The sequence below is a fragment of the Salvelinus alpinus genome, chromosome 3, assembly GCF_045679555.1.
Source record: "Salvelinus alpinus chromosome 3, SLU_Salpinus.1, whole genome shotgun sequence".
Taxonomy (NCBI): domain Eukaryota; kingdom Metazoa; phylum Chordata; class Actinopteri; order Salmoniformes; family Salmonidae; genus Salvelinus; species Salvelinus alpinus.
This window is the reverse complement of record NC_092088.1, coordinates 33,550,106-33,570,541: the sequence shown is the minus strand read 5'-3', so window position 1 is coordinate 33,570,541 and position 20,436 is coordinate 33,550,106. Positions and strand designations below refer to the sequence as shown.

The 20,436-nt window shown below is 40.9% G+C and overlaps 1 long non-coding RNA gene and 1 pseudogene across 1 annotated transcript; one reads left to right on the top strand and one right to left on the bottom strand.

Moving 5' to 3' along the window:
- LOC139569800 (arginyl-tRNA--protein transferase 1-like) overlaps positions 1-20,436 on the bottom strand; it is a 146,923-nt pseudogene that overhangs the window by 108,601 nt on the left and 17,886 nt on the right.
- Positions 9,777-11,082, top strand: LOC139570583 (uncharacterized). The gene is made up of 2 exons (XR_011674114.1): positions 9,777-9,897; positions 10,775-11,082. It is a non-coding gene; the product is annotated as an uncharacterized lncRNA (long non-coding RNA).

Sequence of the window (20,436 nt, the reverse complement as noted above, 5' to 3'; positions counted from 1 at the left end):
AGTTACAGTTCATATAAGGAAATTAGTCAATTTAAATGTCAGCAATGCTCTATTTGCTGGACATCACACTCATCCATGACTGAGACTAAGGCTGTTTTCACACTTGGTTGCTTTCAGACAATTTTTTTGAACTGAGTGTGGTTCTGCCCGGTCTATTTGCATTGTTGCATAAGGGCTTGTAAGCAAGCATTTCCCTGTAAGGTCTACACCTGTTGTATACATGTCCTTCGCATAGAGTTGATCAGGCTGTTGATTGTGGAATGTTGTCCCACTTCTCTTCAATGGCTGTGCGAAGTTGCAGGAAATTGGCAGGAACTGGAACATGCTGTTGTACATGTTGATCCAGAGCATTCCAAACATGCTCAATGGGTGACATGTCTGTTGAGTATGGAGGCCATGGAAGAACTGGGACATTTTCAGAGAGAAAGAAAGAGAGAGAGAATTAGAGAGAGCATACTTAAATTCACACAGGACACCAGATAAGACAGGAGAAATACTCCAGATATAACAGACTGACCCTAGCCCCTCGACACACAAACTACTGCAGCATAAATACTGGAGGCTGAGACAGGAGGGGTCGGGAGACACTGTGGCCCCATCCGACGAAACCCCCGGACAGGGCCAAACAGGCAGGATATAACCCCACTTTGCCAAAGCACAGCCCGAAAAACCACTAGAGGGACATCTTCAATCACCAACTTACCATCCTGAGACAAGCCCGAGCATAGCCCACAAAGATCTCCGCCACGGCACAACCCAAGGGGGGGGCGCCAACCCAGACAGGAAGATCACGTCAGTGACTCAACCCACTCAAGTGACGCACCCCTCCTAGGGACGGCATGGAAGAGCACCAGTAAGCCAGTGACTCAGCCCCTGTAATAGGGTTAGAGGCAGATAATCGCAGTGGAGAGATGGGAACCAGCCAGGCAGAGACAGCAAGGGCGGTTCGTTGCTCCAATGCCTTTCCGTTCACCTTCATACTACTGGGCCAGACTACACTCAATCATAGGACCTACTGAAGAGATGAGACTTCAATAAAGACTTAAAGGTTGAGACCGAGTCTGCGTGTCTCACATGGGTAGGCAGACCATTCCATAAAAATGGAGCTCTATAGGAGAAAGCCCTGCCTCCAGCTGTTTGCTTAGAAATTCTAGGGACAATTAGGAGGCCTGCGTCTTGTGACCGTAGCGTACGTGTAAGTATGTATGGCAGGACCAAATCGGAAAGATAGGTAGGAGCAGCCCATGTAATGCTTTGTAGGTTAGCAGTAAAACCTTGAAATCAGCCCTTGCCTTAACAGGAAGCCAGTGTAGAGAGGCTAGCACTGGAGTAATATGATCACATTTTTTGGTTCTAGTCAAGATTCTAGCAGCCGTGTTTAGCACTAACTGAAGTTTATTTTGTGCTTTATCCGGGTAGCCGGAAAGTAGAGCATTGCAGTAGTCTAAACTAGAAGTGTCAAAAGCATGGATACATTTTTCTGCATAATTTTTGGACAGAAAGTTTCAGATTTTTTCAATGTTACGTAGATGGAAAAAAAGCTGTCCTTGAAACAGTCTTGATATGTTCGTCAAAAGAGAGATCAGGGTCCAGAGAAATGCCAAGGTCCTTCACAGTTTTATTTGAGACGACTGTACAACCATCAAGATTAATTGTCAGATTCAACAGAAGATATCTTTGTTTCTTTGGACCTAGAACAAGCATCTCTGTTTTGTCCGAGTTTGCAGCCATTCACTTCCTTAGGTCTGAAACACAGGCTTCCAGCGAGGGCAATTTTGGGGCTTCACCATGTTTCATCGAAATGTACAGCTGTGTGTCATCCGCATAGCAGTGAAAGTTAACATTATGTTTCCGAATGACATCACCAAGAGGTAAAATATATAGTGAAAACAATAGTGGTCCTAAAACGGAACGTTGAGGAACACCGAAATTTACAATTGATTTGTCAGAGGACAAACCATCCAGAGAGACAAACTGATATCTTTCCGACAGATAAGATCTAAACACAGGCCATAACTTGTCCGTGTAGACCAATTTGGGTTTCCAATCTCTCCAAAAGAATGTGGTGATCGATGGTATCAAAAGCAGCACTAAGGTCTAGGAGCACGAGGACAGATGCGGAGCCTCGGTCTGACGCCATTAAAAGGTCATTTACCACCTTTACAAGTGCAGTCTCAGTGCTATGATGGGGTCTAAAACCAGACTGAAGCGTTTCGTATACATTGTTTGTCTTCAGGAAGGCAGTGATTTGCTGCGCAACAGCATTTAACATTTTTGAGAGGAATGGGAGTTCCGATATAGGCCGATAGTTTATATATTTTTCTGGGTCAAGGTTTGGTTTTTTCAAGAGAGGCTTTATTATTGCCACTTTTAGTGAATTTGGTACACATCTGGTTGGATAGAGAGCCATTTATTATGTTCAACATAGGAGGGCCAAGCACATGAAGCAGCTCTTTCAGTAGTTTAGTTGGAATTGGTTCCAGTATGCAGCTTGAAGGTTTAGAGGCCATGATTATTTTCATCATTGTGTCAAGAGATGTAGTACTAAAACACTTGAGTGTCTCCCTTGATCCTAGGTCCTGGCACAGTTGTGCAGACTCAGGACAACTGAGCTTTGGAGGAATACGCAGATTTAAAGAGGAGTCCGTAATTTGCTTTCTAATGATCATGATCTTTTCCTCAAAGAAGTTCATGAATTTATCACTGCTGAAGTGAAAGCCATCCACTCTTGGGGAATGCTGCTTTTTAGTTAACTTTGTGACAGTATCAAAAAGACATTTTGGATTGTTCTTATTTTCCTCAATTAAGTTGGAAAAATAGGATGATTGAGCAGCAGTGAGGGCTCTTCGATACTGCACGGTACTGTCTTTCAAAGCTAGTCGGGAGACTTCCAGTTTGGTGTGGCGCCATTTCCATTCCAATTTTCTGGAAGCTTGCTGCAGAGCTCGGTATTTTCTGTATACCAGGAATCTAGTTTCTTATGACAAATGTTTTTTGTTTTTAGGGGTGCGACTGCATCTAGGGTATTGCGCAAGGTTAAATTGAGTTCCTCAGTTAGGTGGTTAACTTCTTATGGCTGAGATCGGCTGAAATCACGTTAACCTGTCTAGGACTGTCGCCAACACCCAATGAAATTTCAGGGCGCCAAATTCAATCAACAGAAATCTCATAATTCAATTTTCTCAAACATACAAGTATTGGACACCATTGTAACGATAAAATTCTCGTTAATCCAACCACAGTGTCCGATTTCAAAAATGCTTTTCGGCGAAAGCAGAACATATCATTATGTTAGGTCAGCAACTAGTCACAGAAAGCATACAGCGATTTTCCAACCAAGGAGAGGAGTCACAAAAAGCTGAAATATTGATAAAATGAATCACTAACCTTTGATATTCTTCATCAGATGACACTCCAGGGGACAACATGTTACACAATAGATGTATGTTTTGTACGATCAAGTTCATATTTATATCCAAAAACCTCAGTTTACATTTGGCTTTGCCTCCAAACTATCCCGTGAATTTGCACAGAGCCACATCAAATCACAGAAATACTCATAAAAAACATTGATAAAAGATACAAGTGTTATTCACAGATTTAAAGATATACTTCTCCTTAATGCAACCGCTGTGTCAGATTTCAAAAAAACTTTACGGAAAAAGTAAACCATGCAATAATCTGAGTACGGCGCTCAGAGACCCATCAAGCCAAAAAAATATCCGCCATGTTGGAGTCAACATAAGTCAGAAATAGCATTATAAATTTTAACTTACCTTTGATGATCTTCATCAGAATGCACTCCCAGGAATCCCAGTTCCACAATAAATGTTTGATTTGTTCCATAAAGTTCATAATTTATGTCCAAATAACTCCTTTTGTTAGCGCGTTTGGTAAACAAATCCAAACTCACGACGCGCGTGCAAGTCCAGCGGAAAGTACGGACAAAAAGTCCAAAATGTTATATTACAGGTCGTAGAAACATGTCAAACTAAGTATAGAATCAATCTTTAGGATGTTTTTAACATAAATCTTCAATAATGTTCCAACCGGAGAATTCCTTTGTCTTCAGAAAATAAATGGAACGGGAGCTACCTCTCATGTGAATGCCCGTGACCAGCTCGTGGCTGCTGGCAGACCTCTGACTCATTCCCCTCTCATTCGGCCCCACTTCACAGTAGAAGCATCAGACAAGGTTCTAAAGACTGTTGACTTCTAGTGGAAGCCTTAGGAAGTGCAATTTGACCCATATCCCACTGTGTATTCGATAGGCGATGAGTTGAAAAACTACAAACCTCAGATTTCCCACTTCCTGGTTGGATTTTTTCTCAGGTTTTTGCCTGCCATATGAGTTATGTTATACTCACAGACATCATTCAAACAGTTTTAGAAACTTCAGAGTGTTTTCTATCAAAATCTACTAATAATATGCATATCTTAGCTTCTGGGCCTGAGTAGCAGGCAGTTTACTCTGGGCACCTTATTCATCCAAGCTACTCAATACTGCCCCCAGCCATAAGAAGTTAACTGATTTTTGTACTCTGACGTCCTTGGGTAGGCGGAGGGAGTCTGGAAGGGCATCTAGGAATCTTTGGGTTGTCCGAGAATTTATAGCGCGACTTTTGATGATCCTTGGTTGGTGTCTGAGCAGATTATTTGTTGCGATTGCAAACGTAATAAAATGGTGGTCCGATAGTCCAGGTTTATGAGGAAAAACATTAAGATCCACAACATTTATTCCACGGGCAAAACTAGGTCCAGAGTATGACTGTGGCAGTGAGTAGGTCCAGAGACATGTTGGACAAAACCCACTGAGTCGATGATGGCTCCGAAAGCCTTTTGGAGTGGGTCTGTGGACTTTTCCATGTGAATATTAAAGTCACCAAATATTTGAATATTATCTGCCATGACTACAAGGTCCGATAGGAATTCAGGGAACTCAGTGAGGAACGCTGTATACGGCCCAGGAGGCCTGTAAACCGTAGCTATAAAAAGTGATTGAGTAGGCTGCATAGATTTCATGACTAGAAGCTCAAAAGACGAAAACTTTTTTTGTAAATTGAAATTTGCTATCATAAATGTTAGCAGCACCTCCGCCTTTGCGGGATACGCGGGGGATATGGTCACTAGTGTAACCAGGAGGTGAGGCCTCATTTAACACAGTAAATTCATCAGGCTTAATTAGGCCATGTTTCAGTCAGGCCAATCACATCAAGATTATGATCAGTGATTAGTTAATTGACTATGACTGCCTTGGAAGTGAGGGATCTAACATTAAGTAGCCCTATTTTGAGATGTGAGGTATCACAATCTCTTTCAATAATGTCAGGAATGGAGGAGGTCTTTATTCCAGTGAGATTGCTCACGTAGATAAGATGAGAGCACACCTCCTAACAGGCCAAGGTTGGTCCTGTTTGTGAGTGAGTCCCAGAAAGAGGGCCAATTATCTACAAATTCTATCTTTTGGGAGGGGCAGAAAACAGTTTTCAACCAGCGATTGAGTTGTGAGACTCTGCTGTAGAGCTCATCACTCCCCCTAACTGGGACGGGGCCAGAGACAATTACTCGATGCCGACACATCTTTCTAGCTGATTTACACGCTGAAGCTATGTTGCACTTGGTGACCTCTGACTGTTCATCCTAACATCGTTGGTGCCGACGTGGATAACAATACTGTCATACTTGAGTAAAAGTAAAGATACCTTAACGTTATGGCTGCAGGGGGCTGCAGGGGGTATTGGAAAAACTGGAAAATATGTGCCAATTTTCAAACGGCCTCTTAATCAATTTTTGCTCTTACAATATGCATATTAATATTAATATTGGATAGAAAACAATCTCTAGTTTCTAAAACCGTTCTAATTTTTTCTCTGAGTGGTACAGAAGTCATTTGGCAGCACTTTCCCTGACCAAGAAGTAGAATGTCAGAAATCTATGCTCGCTTCAACGTTATGCCTATACATGGTCATTATACGTAAGACCCTACGTACATTCCGTACGCCTTGCTCTGGGTGTCAAGAGGGTATGAGAGAAGAAATTTAGTGAATATCTTGTTCAGAGGTTGAATAAGAGCTATTTCTTTGACGTGACCGACCACTTCCGGAAGTCTGAAGCTCGCGACTTGGGAGTGATATTGCGTTCTGTTTTGCTGCTGTTTTGGACGGGAACAATCTCCGGCTGGGTTTTTATTTGATAAATGAGACCATATCATCGTAATGTATGTTTTTTCAATATAGTTTAATCAGATTATTTGAATTTTTTTCGGGAGTTTTGCCGTGTTCCGTTCTCTGACTTTTTTTACGTTGGACAAATCCGTGCCAGTCGACCAGTGCCAATGCTAAGTGAGAAGGGAAAGTTGCCATCCTGACTCCAAACAACGACTCATCTGGACAAAGGACACCCTGATCAACATTCTGATGAAAGATCAGCAAAAGTAAGACCCAATTTATAATGTTATTTCATATATCTGTCGTGCATGTCAACTGGTCGCGGGCGCCCAAGTGTGTCTGGCTATTGTGGCTATGCTAATATAGCGCTACATTTTGTTTTCGCTGTAAAACATTTAATAAATCGGAAATATTGTCTGGAATCACAAGAATCCTGTCTTTCAATTGCTGCACAGTATGTATTTCTCAGATATGTTTTATGATGAGTAATTCGTTATTTGACGTTGGTGTCTGTAAATGTTATGGCTGCTTTCGGTGCAATTTCTGATTGTAGCTGAAATGTAATTTATGATTTATACCATAAATATGCACATTTTTCAAAAAAAACATATGCTATACAATAAATATGTTATCAGACTGTCATCTTATGAAGTTGTTTCTTGGTTAGTGGCTATATATATCTTTATTTGGTCGAATTAGTGATAGCTAGTGACGGAGTAAAAAACTGATGGAGTTAGAAAAGTGCTCTCTTTTGCTGACGTGGTTAGCTAATAGATTTACATATTTTGTCTTCCCTGTAAAACATTTTAAAAATCGGACATGTTGGCTTGATTCACAAGATGTCTACCTTTCATATGCTGTATTGGACTTGTTAATGTGTGAAAGTTAAATATTTTAACAAACTAGATTTTGAATTTCGCGCCCTGCACTTGAGCTGGATGTTGTCATAAGTGTACCGGTGTCGGGCTGCACCCCAAACAGGTTAATAGAAAATGACTCAAGTAAAATTACAATTATACTTGAGTAAAAGTCTAAAAGTAAAATATACCTAAGTAGCAAAAACAAAAGTATAAATAATTTCAAATTCCTTATATTAAGCAAACCAGGTGGCACCATTTTCTTGTTTTTTTAATTTACGGAAAGCCAAGGGCACACGACAACTCTCAGACATAATTTACAAAAAAAGCATGTGTATTTATTGAGTCCGCCAGATCAGAGGCAGTAGGAATGACCAGGGATGTTTGGTTGATAAGTGCGTGAATTGGACTATTTTCCTGTCCTGCTAAGCATTCAAAATGTAACTTTTTGAGTGCTTTTGGGTATAAAGGAAAATGTACAATATTTTCTTAAGGAATGTAGTGAAGTAAAAGTACAGTAGTCAAAAATATAAATAGTAAAGTAAAGTACAGATACCCCCCAAAAAACTACTTAAGTAGTGCTTTACACCATTGGCCAAACTTTTGACTGTTCCTCTAGGAATCGACTCCTAAGATTCACTATTTTTGGAACGGAGGAGACAGATTAGTTGCCATACTACCAAGAACACAAACACTCACATCTTTCATTGCGAGCTAGTGAGGGACAGAGAGGGGGGGCACAGTATAGGCAGGTCGGCCTAAAGTCAGACAGAGTATGAACCATACATTAGGCCTATCTATTGGCAATCAAAAGCTGTATCTCACAATGGAATGCTGTATCTCGCAATTTCTTTGCTTGCAATGTCTCGCAACTTCAGTAAAGCAGGGCCTATCATCAATGAATAGGCTAGGATATTGACATGAGCGAGATGCAAAACTTCGCTCTCACAGTCACACACAGTATCTACGCATGTGCATGGGTTCGCTTCATGCTGTTCAGAGTGGTAGCCAGGGCAGCAAACAGCAGAGAAGTTGAGCCTCGCGCTTCAACGCTTTTAGTTGTTGTGGAAATTGACCCACTATGCTGTTTGCTTTCTGCATCTACGTAAAAAATACTTTTTTAGTTATGGATTAATTTTTTTACGTTAAGGATGCCAATTTAGTTTAAACTCTTTAGTTTTTTTTTTTTTTTTTATCCCCTTTTCTCCCCAATTTTCGTGGTATCCAATCGCTAGTAATTACTATATTGTCTCATCGCTACAACTCCCGTACGGGCTCGGGAGAGACGAAGGTCGAAAGCCATGCGTCCTCCGAAGCACAACCCAACCAAGCCGCACTGCTTCTTAACACAGCGCGCCTCCAACCCGGAAGCCAGCCGCACCAATGTGTCGGAGGAAACACCGTGCACCCGCCCCCCTCGGTTAGCGCGCCCTGCGCCCGGTCCGCCACAGGAGTCGCTGGAGCGCGATGAGACAAGGATATCCCTACCGGCCAAACCCTCCCTAACCCGGACGACACTATGCCAATTGTGCGTAGCCCCACGGACCCCCCGGTCGCGGCCGGCTGCGACAGAGCCTGGGCGCGAACCCAGAGACTCTGGTGGCGCAGCTAGCACTGCGATGCAGTGCTACTGCAATGCAGTGCTCTAGACCACTGCGCCACCCGGGAGGCCTAAACTCTTTAGTTTAAACGTCCACACCCCTAATCTATATACTGTAGATATAGCAAAACTATAAACCAGGGGCGCAACTGTCACTGGGAAGTCGGATAACACCCCCCACCCCCAGTTTTATCATTGGAATGTAATACAAAACGATGCGACGGTGTGCTTTAGGACCATGCGGACTCCTCCGAGCGGTCGGGTAGGCTGTTTTGAGTGTTTATCCGACTGGATAAAAAAAGGATAATAATTTATGTCCCCCCCACTTCTAAAACCAAAGTTGAGCCCCAGCTGTAAACTATGATGGGGCGGAAGGTAGCCTAGTGGTTAGCGTTGGGCCAGTAACTGAAAGGTTGCTAGATCAAATCCCTGAGCTGACAAGGTAAATATCAGTCGTTCTGCCTCTGAACAAGGCAGTTAACCCATTGTTCCTAGGCCGTCATTGTAAATAAGAATTTGTTCTTAACTGACTTGCCTAGTTAAATAAAAGGTTAAAATAATTAAAGGATACTTTTCTTGTCATGAAATGCATTAAAAAGCCCTAACATTTCAAGTTTCTGTGTATCAAAAACACTATTGTTAGCACACTGTCTAAATGAAGAGGGTGCATACTGTACTGTACAAACCTCTTTCTTCCCCAATCCCACTGGTATGGAAGTAAAACAGGATAACTGGCACAATCCAGATGGTACAGTAACTACCCAGCCTTATATTCACCCGTAGCCTCATACATACCACTATCAAAACCCAACCTGGCAACCCCATCCCCCAAAAAAATTATCAACAAATCTGGCAACACAACAAACAGATGTCAGTTGTATGGAACTCCATATGGGTCCTAAAGCATGTGGCAAAACGCAACCATTTTAATGCTACTTGTATAAAGTAAACAAGTGCAGGAGCTAAATTAACGAGTGCATGAGCTAAATTAACGCGTGCACGTGTTAAATTAACGTCTTCACGCGCTAAATTAACGCCTACACGTGTCAAATAAGCGCTTGCAAATGTGCTTGCAGGTGGTCCAACATGTGCTAAATAAACTGCGGTCCTGCAGTCAAATGAACGCCTACAGCTGCTAAATATACACCTACACACGTTAATAACGCGTTCTTTAATATGCTAATTTCCCTAGCTCCTCCGTTCAACCAGATTTCACAGTTTGAAGGAACTTCCTTTTCCACTGCATTGCAAGCGGAATATGAACCTTTAAAAGGTAACGGGTTTGTCTTTGAAATTTGTTGTTACTGAATCATCAAGTTTATCAGATAGTTTACAGTAGAAGGATCTGTTTCTCATCCCTGGCTATAAAATTCAGCTAACATTAATCTAGCACCAGCAGTGTTTAGCATAAGCTAAATCAGATACTTGCTAGCTAATTTAGCTAATGTCGGTAGCATCGAACCCCGGTATATCATATAGTTAGCCTCAAACTGCCCGGTCACACTGCTAGTCGCAGTGAACGGCGTTGTCTTGTGTTTTATTAAAAGCCCTGCTGAAAAAACATGTCAACTATAACAGCTATGGAAACACATTGGACTATGTTAATACTATCAAGGTAAATTACATACTAGCAAGATTGTTGCTTGAATACAGGGCCAGGCATACATAGATTAGACAACGGAGATGCTCAAAATCCTGGTAGTTCTCGATTTTTGGAATGTTGTCTTTAATTTTGCTTTATCATTGAGTTAAGGAAGACAAGCTACCTAAATATGACTTATCGGCTAGTACTGAAGCAGGGCATGATTTTGAGTTACGTTTTTTAGCCCAAAACCTTGTATTTAAGCAAAACAACAGCTGAAGGTAGGCAACTTTCAATGCTAGCGCGCGAGTAGCACGAAGACACTGAAAAGCTCATATAAAGCAAATTTGGCTAGTGACAACCTTGTAAAACCTTTGCTAACATCTACATATCAGCTTTTGAACAGTAGACTTTAATGTGCACGTTCACTTTTAAAAATATTTATATTCCATCGAAGTTTATTAGGGTAAAATAACTTAGGGCATATACCCAGTGCTATATAGTACTGCTTCAAAGGAATAGGGTTCCCATTCCTTCCGCTTTATTTTCACATAATTGTGTCTTGCAGAAGGGAACCATGAAGAGGAGCTTGGAGTGGGCAAGGGGGAGGCTGATAAAGCAGCAGAGAAGACCTGATTCATGAATTAATTCTGGTGATTCTCACCTGGTTGGCATGCACAACACAACAACGTATGCAACATTAAGCCCAATCAAATATCCAATGTTATTAAAACATGTATCCCAATTTACAGTCAAGCAACGTTATGAACTACAAACAATCTATGGTTCTTGGAGTCAATGAATCAATTGAAAGTGACTACAATTCGAAATTATTTAAAAACTGCCAGTAAAGATGACAAAAAAAAGTATCTGCTATTATGGTTCCGTTTACATTTTTTGACACTTCAATCTGACACTCTTGTTAATGTTTGAAGTCAGGCAAAACGTCTTCAGACACCGTAGGATGGAGAGCCGCCGGTTGGCATTTTTGACTGCAGTGTCTGTGTGGGTGTACCAGGAAAGGAAGTTAGATGTTAGGTCACCGTGATATTGAAGCTTCTTACCATCTCCACTGCAGTCGATATCGATTTTAAAAACTGGAAAATAGATATCGTGTAGCACATAGTAGCAAAAATGTCACTGGACCAACTCCAGTTTGTCTATTGTCCCAACAAATGTCAATTATACATACATCAGAGTGCATTTTCTTTTATAGCTCTGCTTTCAACACCATCCTGACCCACAAACTGGTTAGCCGACTCAGGGCTCTGGGTGTAAACCCTGTAATAACAAATTAGAATTTTTTACATTATCACAAGAATGTGTATCCCCAGAATGGACCCAACACCTGAACATGCTGACGACACTACCATGGTACACCTGATCACGAGTACATGAAGGAGCTGTGGGACCTGACATAATGGTAATAGGACAACAGTCTCAGTGTAAGCGAAACAAAGTCGATGGTGATACTTGACCATTCTTCCATCTACTGTACATTGACATGGAGATGATCAGCAGCTTCAAGTTCCTGGGCACCCTAATGTCTCTTTCTGCCCTCAGTCACTTCACTCAAAATGTCCCACTAGTGCTTCTCCACTACCCTCATCAACTTGCTGCATCACGACCTATGTACCAACTACAGTGTCTGTTTTTATTGCCATAACACATGTAAATGAAATGTCCATATTTACTGTAAGATTTATTTACGGTAACATTGTAACATAGTCCCTTGACATACATGACTTAACTACTTTGCATAATGCTCAGTTTACCCTCACTAAGAAATCATACATATATTAAAGCTGCATTATGTATTACTGTGTCCAATTGATTCTGGTTAGTTGTAATGTTTTTGAAAACTTTCACTACACTACTTTTTTGCTGATGGACAATCCTGTCGGAAACTTTCATATCAATCCTTTTGGGACACATCACCAATTAACATTGACTGCAGTATTCCGAACTTAATAGGTAGTCATGCAATAAACATTTGAGATAATTCCCCTTAAATCAAATGAAATTGTATTTGTCACATGTGCCGAATACAACAGGTATAGACCTTACAGTGAAATGCTTACTTACAAGCCCTTAACCAACAATGCAGTTAAAAAATTAAATAAAAACTACAAGTTAAAAATGTAATAAAAACTACAAGTAATAAATAATTCAATAGCAGCAGTAAAATAACAATAGCGAGGCTATATACAGGGGATACCGGTACAGAGAATGTATCGGGGGCACCGATTAGTCGAGTTAATATATACATGTAGGTAGAGATATTAAAGTGACTATGCATAGATAGAGTAGCAGCAAATAGTCTGGGTAGCCATTTGATTAGATGTTCAGTAGTCTTATGTCTTGGGGGTAGAATCTGTTTAAAAGCCTCTTGAACCTAGACTTGGCGCTCCGGTACCGCTTGCCGTGCAGTAGCAGAGTGAACTGTAGCTGTGGCTCCACTGGCAATCCCGAAGTGAAAATGTAAACCTTCTCCATGGTTAAAGGTATGTATTCCCCCCTGAAAAAAGAAGGGAAGGGGGGGACATTAAAGTCCATAAGTAACACTTATCGGAGAACACAATACTCTAAGTGAAAGTAGTTTGGGATTTAATTGATCTATTATGTTCTTAGGGGGTCCATGGAAGAATAAGGCTATAAAATGCTGTCCCACAGTTGAGAGTGATTAGGTGATATATTTTACTGATGTGGGGTGTGTTACTTCAATGATCATGGTTTTGCATCTAACCTTCCACCTCCAGCAGCCAGTCCCTCCAGAAACATATGACTCTTCTCTCTATTGCTCTTTGATTGGTACCAGGTGTGGAACGCTCTGCATTAAAGAGAGAAGCTATGTCTTTGGCTAAAAGAGGCTTCTCAGCATAGATGAAAACCTCTCTGAAGAGGCTTGCGTGTCTATTAATGTAAGGCAGGAGACCTAGACACTCCAGACCCTCTTTGGATCTATAAAGTTTTAAAAAGTCAATGAATTTACCCTGAAGAATTGAACTAAACTTGAGATTCCTTAGATATATGGAGACGCACTGCTCAAGAGCATCCCGTATCCTGCTTTCTAAGTAGAATGTTGTGGCTGACTCCACCAGGGCATCCCTCTCCAATGTACGAATGTATCGTACTGAACCCAACATGACCGCTTCCTATGCCTCATCAACAGTTTGTGCTAACTGGATCTTAGATTGTCCCAAAACACTGTTTATTGAACGAATTAGCAAAACAATAAACTGATTATCACTACCCTTAAAAAAGATTGACTGCCAACAAAAAGAAACCAAATCCATGTGGGAAAGTATTCATGAACAACTACAACCCTAATATTTTTTTCAAACTTAGTGCAAATTAACAGTAGCATAACATCCATCACAGTATAAACGTACTTTCTCCAACTTCTCTCTGAAGTCATTCTGCAATTTCTTTCAGTTCTGGTACAGGAGGTTGTAGGCCACACACGTTTCTAAATAGCCTCTCTGAAAAAATGTGTGGCTCAACACCCCCATGTACCAGACAGCAATCATGCGGCCCACCTGCTTGTATACGCCATCATAGATTGCTGTCACACAGAAGACGAACAGTAAATAAAGAACACATTACATAACATACAAAAATCAAATGTCTTACTCAACTCATATATTGCCATAAATAAATGTGTCTTTGTTGGTGTAAAAGTGTAACTCACCTTGAGAGTTGCATTAAAGGCATTTTTACCAATCAGGTCCCTCAAATATTGCAGAGGAATGGATGTCACATTAGCAGCCGGAGAAATTCTCGAGGGACCACCCTTATCAGCTGTCTCTTTTCCGTCAGCATCCCTAAAAACCATGTCTAATTTTACCTCCGGATTAAAGCGGGCTCTCTTAAAGCCTCTCATTGTACAATAATAAACGTTGTCCCTCATCACGTTCATTTGGTTGGCATCACATTAACTTCAGCAGTGTTTGGAGGTCAACACTAAAAAAGAGACACTCAGAATAACAAAGCTCAGATACTTCCCACAATTCATCTGTAATAACAAGACATTGAACTATTTACAGGGATGACTTACTCATTGTGGACGATAAGCCTCAGGGAGTGGTATAGGTGCAGGGGGGCCACAAGAAGTGGTGCAGAAAATGGGGGGGGGGGCACAGGAATAGGTGCTGCCACAAGTGTAGCCTCGTTTATAGAAGTAGTCTGTAAAAGGTCATATAAAGGCTTATACATTTCAAAAACATGGAGAAAGCAATAAAGCTGTCAAACATGAGGTGATTGCGTTCTGAAAATGATTTACATTAAAAAAATGTAGCCGCATGCATCACTCACTATAGAATGTAATCTCCCTATAGAATGTAATCAATGTGTAGGTCAAGAAGACATTTTAAGGATGCATGTAGCACTATTTTTTTAATAATATTTTCAATATGTATAACATTCAACAAGCAGACAGTGTTGTTTTCTTGTCCTCCATGGTCCGTCTTAACTCTGGAGGGAACGCCATATCTGGAGACAGCATTCATGAAGCAGTCCATTACAGTACTGCTGCGATTGTTGCTGGAAGCACGGAGAAACAACGAGACGGCTGTACCCATCAACGCCACCATGTATGACTATCCTCCACCTAAATCAGAAAATACAGCACTGGCTGATACAAAAGCTGAAGACACATTAAATATACAAACATCACCATCCTACTTTACCACTTAGATGCTGCATCAAGTTCCTCCAGTATACAGCAAAGCAGCAGACCAAATATTAAATTAACATCCAAAATGTGGAACAATGTTAATGAAAAATCTACGGCGGATCACAACTATAAGTACTTCCGTTAGCCCTCTAAAGGCTACAACAACGGTTTGTTCTAGACTGTTCCTGCAGCGGAAGATGTCTGATTACAACATCTACTTAAACGTGGTTATTTTTCCAATTGATCTTGATGAGTCAAGGGGACAGACTCTCCTGTTGTTCACATTTAGGCACAAATACTTTGCTCCAATGTTTGTTAATTTCATGATGCAGATATTCTATCAATCACAGAAGTAGCAGAAACACAAAACAATTATTATCCACATGAGGGACATATGGTATCAAGGGCCATTGCTTACTGAACTGTTAGTTGTTGATGAACAAGTTGTTGATGAACAGTTTGAGATGTTACAATGTACAACTTCTCACCAGTGATATAGACAATTATGTCTATCACAAAGATACATCTACCTTATCAGTTTGTGGTTTCCATCAAGTTCTCATAACGAGTTTCGTCCAGCAACACGGTATGACCTTCTATGCAGCCTCTGCGACATGGCTCTGAGGGCAGCCACCCTCGGGTTAACACGAAGCATGCTGTACTTCACTCTGTGTCTCTGCACCCGGAGCCCTTAATTGTGATCGAACAGCCTCTGGACCAAGTTTGTCGTTCCCAGCCACCAAGTCCTTAATCTTTTCATCCAGAGCCAAGTCTGACATGTCAGAATATAACGGTGCATGTGACAGATTGAAGTGTCTGGAAAAAAGCAACAATGGACAGGGATGAGGTAATGCATATCATCATAGTCATTTTAAAGTCCTGTCTGGATTGTAGTCATTCTAAATTGTTTGATTGGTAATAAACTGGAAACCATGCATCTAAAGTCTGTAGTTTATAGCATTACTTCCAAGCACAACTGACCTTAGACAACGTTTGACTGTCAATCGGGACACATGTAGAATATCTGCCATCACAGTACATCAGAAACCTCAGTTGCTATTGAGTGATGGCATATAACAAGGTGCACCTCTAGCCCCTCTCCAAGTCTGAGGAGCCCGGTAACCGGAACTGGCTGTAACAATAATACACTGTGTTTATGCTACTTAATGCATTGTGACACAGTGAAGGATGGTTTTGTTCTCTTTTTAACAAAAATATATGCCTTATAGAAATAGGACATGTTAATCACAAAACATAGCGTGACTGCAGAAAAGATGTTGCTAATCTAGGGTGTCGACTGTGCTAACCACAAGGTTGAGACAAGATGGAAAATTACTGAATAACAAGAAAACAGGAACTGAGCAATGTAACAACCGACAACTCAGCTCAATCTTCACAACAAACACTTCCGGATATCTGGATCCTGTGCGCTTTGAGGCTGGGACCAGCCTGGGCACCACCGATAGGCTAGCAAGTTTAAACCACGCTCAGCCTCTACTGTGACAGGCCAGCTCAGAAGCGGGAACTAACTCTGTCTTAGTATAAAAGAAGATGTCTGTACTATTTTAGTCAGTTCTCTGCTTTACCCTGCGTGGTGATACAGTGAACCCATATATACGAAAATTGCATTTACCATTTATCGCTTATGTTAAATAAAAATACTTAAAGTATATTCGGTGACTCTGAATCACATTTTATCCTGATACCAGATTCGATTGACGCAACCCTTTACACACAGCCCACCCCCCTCATTCCAAAAACACTTTTAAATTATAGTAACTCACAAATTGTGGCCAAGTAATGTTTCTATAATATCGGACTTTAAAGCCATGACTTAAATAGAAATGTTGACCAAGAACGAATACAATGGGCAGCAGGAGAACAAAGAGTGAAAAAATAAATCTACAGTAAACCCAACATTTATCAGCCTCCCCCTAGCCCACTCAAGGCTCCTCTGCATGGTTTCCATTCTGCAAGACGACAGTTTTGTGTAAATAGAGACCATGGATGGGACTGCGATTCCTGTTCAAACAGTGCCATAGTACTAATGTTAACGTTCCTGGTTTATGTCTGAAGTTGTTACATTCTACATCATAGGCGTAGATGAAATATTCATATTTCAAAGGGTATTCAAAAGTAATATCTGTGCTGTTGGAAAGCTGATATGTTGTAGATATTAGCAAAGTTTTTACAGGGTTGTCCTAGGTCAAGTGAGCTTTGTAAATGTTTTCATGCTAATCGCGAGCTAGCGCGGCTAAGGCTAGGTAGCATTGAAATTATAGCTATCCAGCCTGCCTGAAGTTTTAGACCTTCAGTTGTTGTTTTCCTAAAAATACGAAAACATGTTTGACGTCAGTTCCTCGATAATAAGTGACCTTCATGTAGCTAGCAGGGCTGTAAAAATATTACAAGACGGCGCCGTTCACTGTGGCTATGGCCGGGGTGTGTGGCTATGGCCGGCTAAGGAACGTTATCAAACTCATTTAGCAATCCAGCCATTTAAATACCAGCATTTATTAAAACAAAATATATATATATTCTACATATACTAGCTAAATATAAAATACTCCCTTGACCTAATCAGACTTACAATATTAGCGACACATGGGCCTAAATTACTTGCACTGCTGTCTCAGTGTCTGAGCCTCCAACATAACTGCATAGCCATACACAGATCCGTCCTGTGTTAGCTAGCAGATAAACTTTATGATTAAGTAATAGTATTTAAAAAGAATCAACCTTGTTAATCTGGCCTGAAGTGCATCAAGTTCAGGATTATTGGAGAACAGAAGCCGAGTGCAGTCATTTAGGGTCTGTTTGCAGCAGATAAAGAAGTTCCTTCTCGCCATCTTCAATTGTGGTGTTGCATCAAACTGACTGTACACCGATTTAATGAAAGGAAGAGCTCGGGAAATTGGCTGGTAATATTAGCATATTAAAGAATGTGTTAAGTTAGCATGTGTATATTTAGCAGCTTTAGGCATTAATTTGACATGTGCAGGACAATTTAATGCGTGCACGCATTAATTTAGCACATGCACTCGTTAATTTAGCGCATGCACCTGCTTACTTTACACACATAGCATTAAAAAGATTGTGTTTTGACCACGTGCTTTAAGACCCAAACGGCGTTCCATAGTGTTGTGGTCCACACCTCTCTGGCCCTCCTTTCTGACCCTGAAAGGATCTACTCTCCCAACACAGCAGTAAAACTGGGCAGAACACAAACATATGCATGCACACACACACGTACACACTCCTTAACTATTCATAGTCCTGGTGTTACGGAATCAGGAAAGAATCCGCCACACAAACGGACTCTCTGACTGGCGAACCTGACAGCTTGTATTTATTAATTCACAAATTTTTACAAGCTCGAGAGTTGGGTAATTTGCTGAGCGCTGTTGGCAGGTAGCTAGGTATGTAGGCAGGTTACAGAAAGAGAGCGGCAGGTAGAATGTCCAGGAGCAGCATCCTCTTCTTCCCCAATCACCTACAGACTACTGTGGGTTCATATGTGCTCCCAGACATCGCTCAAGAATCCAGGAATGCACTTTATTTCCTGTGTAGCAGTATTAATTTACTTGCGTAGTCTCGGTCTCAGCTGTGAATGGACTTCTTGTTCATTTTAGTTATGGCCGTGGCTACGGATACAGAGTTTAACCACACCCTGCACACCCCTCTGGAAACCTTTCTTAAAGCTAAGGATCCGGATCACGTTCTGCACATGTGTTTTTTACGCACACATTCGTTTTTCTAATGTAGCTGCAGTTCACACTCCACTAGTGATGGGCATTCCGGCTCTTTTCAGTGAGCCGGCTCATTCGGCTCAGCTCACCAAAAAGAGACATCTCTTTTGGCTCCCAAACGGCTCTTTAAAAAATATATGTTTAGTATTTTTTCCAAGTCAAACAGTTTGCGATAGTTTTACTATGTTTGGTGTTAAAACAATTCTAATTAAATTATTAAATGAAATCATATTCTACCTTAGCCACAATGTATTTAAAAATGCATTGGTTTGTTATGAAAAAGAATGTTAAACATTTGCATTTAAAGTATAACTTTTTGATGTATATAAACAAAGTGCATATAAATCTAACCATTCAAAATGAATACAATCTGAAAAGCATAATAAAATATTGCACCATATCAAAGAAAAATAAATAACAATTTGCAAAACTGCAGCATCCCACAAATTGCAATAAATGTAAAAAAGAAGGATGCTATTACACATGTGCATTTAGAGTATAACTGTAACTGCATATAAATGTAACAATTCAAAACAAATACAATCTGAACAACAAAATATAATATTTCACCATATAAAATAAATAACAATGTGCAAAACTGCAGCATCCACTTAAAACATTAAACTGGTCCCTCTTTTCTCTCTCTTTATTGCCATGTTATAACCAGCAGCACACAGCAATGCTGACCATATTTTGCTTTTATGAGAGATTTGCATTCAGAAATGCAAGCTGCCTCACGAGGGGCCGATTTCTTCTTTTGATTTCTTCTTTCGAGGAGCGGTTTCTTCTCCCAGTAATTATTTGTCCCGTTTTCGAGAAGACCCTCTCGGTGGGAACGGATGTGGCCACTATGCAGAGTCTCCCCGTCATGACTTTAGTAAGCCGTGGGTAGACAGAGGCCTTGTTCTTCCACCAGCTCAAAGGATCTGCAGATCTTTCAGAACGAATGTGTGTGCGCTTGAGCATTTAGGCCTATATTATTTTAAAAACATACAAAACATACTGCTTGGAGACAAGTGTTCACGATAGTAGGATTTGCAGGTCAGTTTAGTAGTGAGCTTGTGCTAGATGTGGCTAGTTGACGTTAGCTAGCTTGCTAACCTAGTCAATGAGGTGTGTGAAAAATAGTCATATAAATTATTCTAGTTACTACGCCTGATAACTTTACCAAATAATTATGTTTGAAAGAGTGTGAATGTCAGATAAATAATAATAGAAATGGTAGATACTACTGTACCCCTGATAATTTGGTCAGATAACCGTGTGTGTCTGAGTGTACAGTAGGTGACATGTTCATGATAGCTATCTAATAACTATAGTTATGCTAGGTAATGGTTTGGCTTATCATGTTCATGTCTATGTAGAAGAAGATTTTAGGAGGAAGTGGAGAGGACTCAGGGACAGGTATCAGAGAGAGAGAAGGGCAGAAAAAGAGAATAAGAGGTCTGGGTCAGCAGCTTCAGGCCAGCAGCCTTGGCGCTTCTGCCACTTTCTTTTCTGGATCCATTTATTGTGCCTATGGCAACGAGTGGCAATTTTACAGCCAGACCCTCTACTACGTCATCCACAAGTGTCGCCACCGGTGCATCAAGACCCTCAACGTCATCTACAAGTGCGACCATCGCCTCCACCGGTGCAGCGAGACCCTCTACAACATCTACATCAAATCGAATCAAATGTTATTTGTCACATACAGATGGTTAGCAGATGTTAATGCGAGTGTAGCGAAATGCTTGTGCTTCTAGTTCCGACAATGCAGTAATGCAGTAACCCACAAGTATGACCACCACCGGTGCAGCCATGGAA